Consider the following 6,660-nt stretch of genomic DNA (forward strand, 5'->3'; position numbering starts at 1 on the left):
GACCGCCGCCCAGTCCAGCACATGTTTTCCACAAAAATAAGTCACGCTGAAAGGCATATATGATTCTAACTGTCTCACTGAATTGCATTATGCACACTCAATTCTCACTGGTATCTGCTAGACAACAAGTATCAAAACATGATTAGTTCATAGATTTCACATGTAATATACATTTTATACAACCCCACCCCCATCTCCCTCTGTTCATAATTCTGAGAAATTCTTGAATAGTGTGCATGTGTGCGTGTACATGTTTATGTTTATGTGTGTGTGGGTGTGTGGGTGGGTGTGTGCGTGCATGTGCATGTGCTTGTGTGTTTGCCTGTTTATGTGCCTGTGTGTGCATGTGCATGCATGCGTATATATGTCTACTGTGTGAGTATGTGTCATATGTAGGATTACTGTGAATGTATGTGTGTGCGTGTATATGTTTTGCTTTTTAATTTTTAACTAGGTGGCACTATACATGAAATAAGTGGAAATGGGATAGGTTGACATGCCCCCTTAAGACCAACATACAAAAAAAAAGGTGGACCTCCTAGGCCCTACGGTTCTCGAGATATTCACAGAAAACTGTCTCCGGCCACCTACAGGCCAGTTGGTGTATAGTAACATAAATTAATTTATCCATGAACGGAATTCCACGGAACTTGGCGTGCATTCAGAGGGTGTCATAATGATCCTACACTTCCAATTTCATGCAGTTTTGACTATGTTAGGTCACAGATACCTGCGAGTGGTTATGGAATGGGTTGACATGGCCCTTTGAGATCAACATACAAAAAAAAATGGTCCTCCTAAACCCTACGGTTCTCGAGATATTCACAGAAAACTGTGTCTGCCCTACCCTCCTTTCGGGGGGTCCAGTCCAGCGGGGGGGCCAAGAGATCAAAACGAAAAAAGGAGGTTCCATGCTATCCATGTGGGGTTACATGCCTATCAAGTTTTGTGTACCCCGGTCTTACAGTGTCCCGGGAATCCTTGATGGAAATTTGGACATGCGAAAAAGAAAAAAAAAAAAGAAAAAAAAAATCTGACTAACCTATGCTTCGCTGCGTGGCGGTCATAATAAAAGCCTTCATCTTCCCTATTCGACAATAACAGAGTTGCAAAGCATCTTGCTGACAAAATCTGGTGAAATATTAATCTTCATATTCATATTAATAATGCTGTAGCATTGGCATGCTGACAGTCTCATTGGCCTTGGCATAACAATGTTCATAACTGACATATGCCTCTATTATAAGTCAATTTGAATGTTTCCTCTGAATGTCTAAACATTTTTTGGTCCTGAGAGATCCTGAAAAATGTGTGCTTCAGAGACTGACTGCATAACGCCATATGTATCCCAATGAGAAATCATTGCCAGGCAGGCTCCCACGGTCACGATGACAAATGAGAGGACAGTCGAAAGGGTATCTGCCAAAATGTGTTTACAACCTTTAAGATCAAAAGATGTGAGTAAAGTGTAACCAGAATGATTGGAAAGCATTTTTGAGGAGGGCTGATTTTTTTAAATCACCAGCAGATTTGGACCTTTAAGACTTGTAAAGAGGTCTCCTCTCAAAGTAACGATGACTGCAATAAGCCCTGCGGTACAGGTTCTGCCATCACTAATAGCAGGTGATGTTGAAAGGGAATGGCACACTTTTCATGTTTGGCTTTTTAAATTTGATGGGCAAACTAGAACTTATTTTGTGACAAGATCCATTCAGATATGCTTAAGGTCTGACAGTACCCTGTGAAACACCTTTCTACCACTTATGATCACACCAAGGAGGAAAAGTTTCAGAGGAAGCTGTTGAGAAACGGCCTGAACTACATGCTAAACATTTTCACTTTGTATTTGGGCCATTCACCTGAATCTATCATCATATAACCATTTTGTAAATTGCCCTGTTATAAGCATATAAAGTATAAGTATAAGTATATATACTCTTTTGATCCCGTGAGGGAAATTTGGTCTCTGCATTTATCCCAATCGGTGAATTAGTGAAACACACTGCACACAGTGAACGCACAGTGAGGTACACAGTGAAGTACACACTAATCCCGGCGCAGTGAGCTGCCTGCAACAACAGCGGCGCTCGGGGAGCAGTGAGGGGTTAGGTGCCTTGCTCAAGGGCACTTCAGCCATGGCCTACCGGTCGGGGTTCGAAGTCAGCCCCCAAAGTAAGTGAGCATGTTATGACAGATCATACCTGTCAACATTTAGCTTTCCAAAAACGGGAGATTTTTTTTCGGGGGGGGGGGTCAGTGTTTATACCGGATCCGTGTTTGCATATTTAATACGTTTCATACACGTGTTTCAACACTGCATTTCGGTCGTTGCTTTTACCTTACCAATACCTTACGCATGCCAGTTATGTATCCACCAGCTGCCTGCCTGCAGCCTACTTCCAAAACTCCAAAGCTGCTTGCTGTCAGATTTGGTTCCGAGGGAACAAGTTCAGTGTATCAACAACACTTAATAACAGTTTATGTGATGTGTTAATCAATTAAATTCCCAACAATTTCACAACAGCTAGTTCTGGAGTAGGCCATTCATCTAGCCCGCTTGCTTACGACGAGACTCAGGCTGCGCAGTTGGCACCCGTTTCTTATTTGGGTTTTGGGTTGCCAGGTTTTAGCCTATGACAAAACGGTTGAAATTGAAACTAAGTGATCGTGTATGTGTAGAGTGTATTTCATACACAATCTGGCAACCTGAATGCATCAATGATTTTAAAATTAAGTTTGATGGCCATGCAAATTACGGGAGTTTTCCGGGAGAAATAACAAAACGGGAGGGTGCTGGGAGATGACCTTGAAATACGGGAGAAACCCGGGAAAAACGGGAGTGTTGACAGGTATGACAGATACTATAGTCTATAAACTATAAGCACAAAGACATTAATTTAAACCAGGTTTCTAAAGTGAATATGTAATGAATATTCAACCAATGTGCATATTTTTTGTGACACTTTGGGGACCACTCATATGAAACACTAATTTAATCAGAAAATATGAAGTCATTGAAACCAAACCAAAGGCCATCAGCATGCCCCTCTCAGCTGGAGTTGGATTTTCACACAAACACATTTTACACCTTTGAATTGAATTGAGAAACCAGGGGAGCCATCTGTTAAATAGCATGGGCAGATAGTAGGAGGTGTTAAAATGGATGTTGGAAACTGGAACTGTTTGGGGGTATTTTTGACTTTGCATATCTTAATATACCTTATTCTGCCTTGCCTAGTGATTATGAGGTGAGAAAGAACAGGCAGAACAATGCTTTTTACACCAGGCCAACTTCCTAAGTTGAATGAAAGTCCACACCCAGATAGTACAGAGCTGCAAATGTTTGCAAAAGCTAAAGAAACAAGGCATCATGTAATAACCGTGTTATGACACAACAATCCTGATACAGTACTTATTACTAGTCTGTCTATAACAGTGCCACAATGGTAATTCATTTGACAACTCTGAGTATTTTATATGCCATAACAACTTATGTTAATGTCTAATAATGGCACATGCAGTCCCCATGGTGTAGGGTCTCTATAAAGTATGATGTGACCTTCCTTGAGTTGCTTCCAACAGATTCCTTTTTTGATAGCTGAGATTTAGAAGAAGAAAGGGACTGGTTGTAGCAATTCAGTCAGTTCTCTGTTTGTGTGTGTGTGTCTGTGTGTGTGTGTGTGTGTGTGTGTGTGTGTGTGTATGAATGTATGTGTGTGAGTGTGAGTACAGGCGTGTGTGTATATATGTGTATCTGCGTTTTTGTATGTGTATACTGAGTGCTTAGAAGACTCACATAGCTCTGAGCAGAAGTAAAGTCTGTGACTGACAGAGGGCAGGAAGTGTGTGATGGAGAGAAAGAAAGAGAGCGAATGAGTGAGTGAGTGAGCTATTTGTCACCTCGTGCTGATCCACTGGTCCAACACTACTCTGGGAGGCCCTGTTCTCTCCCTCCTCCATCATCTCCCTCCATCTTTACCTCCTTCGCTCTGGGTCTCCATGCTTCGCCAGCTCAGAGAGGATTCTGGGAGAGCACTGACCCATAGAGGGCAGTAGAGACCCAAAGCACAGATAACCTGGTGGTCATTTCTGTTCTCTTTCACTCTGTCTCCCTCATTTTTTTTATTCTTCTTTCTTTTCTTTCTTCGCCTCTCGTATCCCCCTCTATCTATCAGCTACTTTCTTTATGTTTCTCCTTTTTCACTCTTTTTCTCGGCCCCTGCATGTCCCCTTTCTCTCTTTCTCAGACCCTGTCTCTATCAGTTCATCCTCTCTCTCTCTCTCTCTCTCTCTATCCCTGTCTGTATTTTTTCTGCCTCTCTCACACCACATAAATCTCTCAGTTGCTCTCTCTGTCTTAGAAACATACATCACCTTTTACAAACCTTGAGTTTCTTTCTACTCTCCTACTCTTCTCTTCTCCCCTTCTGTCCTCCCATCCTCTCTCCTCTCCTTGATCACTCGATCCTAAACACATCGACATTGGGATGGGTGTGAGGATTGACAGACTGGCTATCGGTGGTAATTACAGCTCATTTGGGTGGCTGATGCATTTTTCCACCGCCACTATCCTCTCTAATTAGAGGCGCTCCACGTCCTTAACGGCCGCCATCACACAGGTTTATAGGGAGGCTGTGGCCAAACAAGCACCGACAGCATCCCCCAGGGGTCTCCTTCGGGCGATCAGAGGTCCAGCCAAGGAGTTATAGATATTCTATACCTCTGCCATAGTCTCTCTCTCTCTCCCTCTCTCTTATTGACCAGGATAGCACTCGGAGCTGAGGATGCAATAGATCACAGGGGCAGATAAATCTGTAAGCTCACGTCGCCCCCAATCCTCTCCTCTCTGCTGCTCCCTTCATCTTTGCTAGTGTGGTGCTCTAATGCCTGCTGTTAGTCAGCTCAGGCTATGAAGCGCATTACTGACACTCAGGTGGTCTGTCTTCTTTAAGTGTGTCGGAGTGGAACGTGGATATTTAAGCATATACCTGAGGAAGTGTGTGCGTGTGGGAGCGTACCTATGTTCCCCGGGTCCTATGTTCCCCGCTTTGTATGGGACCGGGGAACATAGGACCCTTTTTTAAAACCCTAACCATAACCATAATCCTAACCCTAACCCCGAGCGGGGAACATAGGACCCGGGGAACATAGGACCTGGGGAACATAGGGATGACCCCGTGCGTGTGTGTGTGCACAATGCATGCATTTGAAAAATACACAGCCCCCACAGTTGTAGCATGTCCTATGTCGGAGGAGTTCAATCTTTCTGGCAAAAGTCAAACTCAGAGAATTTTCACATGTCTCCAGTAGGGGTCTCCCTTCCTCTTTGAATGGACATGCGTTGCCATTAGAATGGGAGACCAAAGCTTGGCCGCGCCGACCGGCAGCTAATCATTCAGGCTGCCGCGTCGGCTGATGTCCGATGAAAGCTCAGGTGGTGTATAATGGCTCTTCAGGAATGGACAGGGTGGTGTGTATGTTACCCCGGAGAGCAACAAAATACCCTCACAAAGCATCTCCTACGTGAATGTGCTCACCATATGCTATCCTAGTATTCCTCCCCTCATTTCACATCTCTCCCTCCATCTCTCTTCCCCCTCTCTCCCTCTCTCTCTCTCTTTCTCCCCCCCCCTCTACCAGTCTTCTTTGCTGTCTGCCTCACATTCAATTCAGTCCCCTGCTTTCATAATATTTCCGCTCTTTTTTTTGTCTAATACTGGAGTGTGCACACTAATGCACTGTATTATTCATTGGCCAGCTGGTCCAGGTTACCAACCTTGTGAACACCCCACGGTGCTTTTCGCTGGATTCAGGTAGAACGGCAGGTGTAGGACTGCACTCGTATTTTTTTTTTTTCAAAAAATCCGGGCACATGTCGAAGTCGACAACCTGTGGAGCGCCATGCCCATGGAAATGTCCAAATGTACTCGATGTAAGAGAAAACAGCTGCAGCGAGCTACAGAAAGAGAAAGAAAGAAAGAAAGAAAAAAAGAAAGCAAGAAAGAGGGAAAAAGAGGGAGGAGGTGGAGACGGAAGAGGATGAGGGAAGGATGAAGCTTTTAGTGCTGCCGTGCGAACATCATCCGGGATGTTTGTATGTTCTCTGCATCCATCTCTCTCTCTCTCTCTTCCTCCTCCCCTCCATTCACCCTGCAGCGCCGGCAGCAGCAGCACTCCCACCTTCCGTCAGCTCTCTTTCTTCATTTCTCTCGTTCTTTCTTCTCTCGTTCTTTTCTTCTCCTCCGCTGCTTGACTCAGTGACTCAGTAAAGCCATAGATTAATCAATGCCTGTCACATGGTGTTTTCTCTCTCTCTCTCTCTCTCTCTTTCTGATGATGTGTGGGGAGAGGGAGAGCAGAGGTGCCATTTTCTCAGTGGGGGGTCTTCCCACTCAGGAGGGGAAGGGAGGGAAGGAGAGGAGAGGAGAGAAGAGGAGAGGGGGAATGGGAGGAGAGGAATGGAGGAAAGAGGAGGAGTGGAGGAGAAGGGAGAAAGGGAAGGAGGTGAGAGGAAAGAAGAATAGATGAGAGGAGGAGTGCACTGTGGAGGTGTGTGGGGGGGGGGGGGGTTGGAGGAGGATAGAAGAAGAGGAGGTTTGGGGAAAGAAGAGGATAGGAAAGGAGAGAGGAGGAGAGGCAGAGATGGGAGGGAAAGAGAGG

This window comes from Alosa pseudoharengus, unplaced genomic scaffold, assembly GCF_046254945.1.
Source record: "Alosa pseudoharengus isolate Yale_2024_CS ecotype anadromous, Long Island Sound unplaced genomic scaffold, YU_APseudo_1.1 YU_APseudo_1.1_scf_10, whole genome shotgun sequence".
NCBI lineage: Eukaryota > Metazoa > Chordata > Actinopteri > Clupeiformes > Clupeidae > Alosa > Alosa pseudoharengus.